Consider the following 1,260-nt stretch of genomic DNA (forward strand, 5'->3'; position numbering starts at 1 on the left):
TATGGTTACTATTTTTAATTTTAGTCATTCTAATAGCTGTGTGTTAGAATTTTAGTGTGTATTATTTAATGTACTCACAGTCACTGGTGATGATGAATACTGTTTTATGTGCTTCCTAGACATCTCTGTATCTTTTTGGTGAAATATCTTTTCAAATTTTTTTTAATATTTTTACTTGAGTTTTCAATTTTTTTACTGAGTTTTGAGAGAATTTAAACACTCTGGATGAAATTTTCTATCAAATGTAAGAGTTTCAAATATTTCTTGCCAATCTGTGGTTTGTTTTATCATTCTCTTAATAGTGTCTTTCATGAGCAAAAGTGTTTAATTTTGTTGAGGCTCAATTTATCAATTTGTACTTTTAAGGATCTTATTTTTGGTTTGTGTTTAAGAAATCTTCACATATTTTAAGTCAAAAGATTTTGTTTTTCTCTGTCTTATTTTAGAAGATTAAAATTTATATTTTACATTTTGATCTGTGATATATTTTGGTCTGTGATACATTTGAGTCTTTTTTTTTTTTAACTTGGAAGGCATTTACATTTATTTTTACATTCCCACATCATCAGTCATAGAAATAATGGCTTGTATCTCCAACAGGAAGCATAACACCATCAAGTGACTACAATATGCAATGGAGAACTCAATCTTTGGTCACAGTGTTAAGAGCTCTGGGATTTGGTTCCATCAGCCCTCTCTGAAATGACCTAGAGTCTTTTTTTTTTTTTTAATATAGCATACAGTGTGGGTTAAAGTTTAATTTTCATGTAAAAATATCCAACTGATCCCGAATCATTTGTAGAAAATTGCATTCATATCCCACACATTGCCTTTGCAACTGTGCAAAAATCTGTTGTCCTTATATATGTAGGTCTATTTCTGTGGTTGTTTCAATGACCTATTTATTTGACACCAAAGCCATGTTGTCTTTATTACTGCCCCTTTAGAATAATTCATAAAACCAGGCAATTACCTAAATGTGCTATATTACAACATCAACTAAAAGTCAAAATATCATCAAAGTATTATCAGCTTAAAAATTCCAAATGTGTGGATGAGATTTCAGTTAAGGAATCTAAAAAACAAATTGGTTACTTTCAAAATACAGAGGTGAAGCAGGCTTAACATAGCAGTTGTAGACTTTCTGTTACAAAAAAAGAGCATGATTAGCATCTCTCAGACATTTTAAAATCCAGAAGAGAATTCCAGTATGTTTCAGGGTCTAGAAATAATCTCCTGTAGCTCTGTGTCCACCTTCTG

The 1,260-nt window shown here is 30.5% G+C and overlaps 1 non-coding gene across 1 annotated transcript; it reads right to left on the bottom strand.

The window, feature by feature from the left end:
- Positions 1-583: 583 nt before the first annotated feature.
- LOC113902634 lies at positions 584-709 on the bottom strand. The gene has a single exon (XR_003513893.1). It is a non-coding gene; the product is annotated as a small nucleolar RNA SNORA25 (small nucleolar RNA).
- Between the last annotated feature and the right edge of the window lie 551 nt (positions 710-1,260).

The sequence above is a fragment of the Bos indicus x Bos taurus genome, chromosome 12 (genome assembly GCF_003369695.1).
Source record: "Bos indicus x Bos taurus breed Angus x Brahman F1 hybrid chromosome 12, Bos_hybrid_MaternalHap_v2.0, whole genome shotgun sequence".
Classification (NCBI taxonomy): domain Eukaryota; kingdom Metazoa; phylum Chordata; class Mammalia; order Artiodactyla; family Bovidae; genus Bos; species Bos indicus x Bos taurus.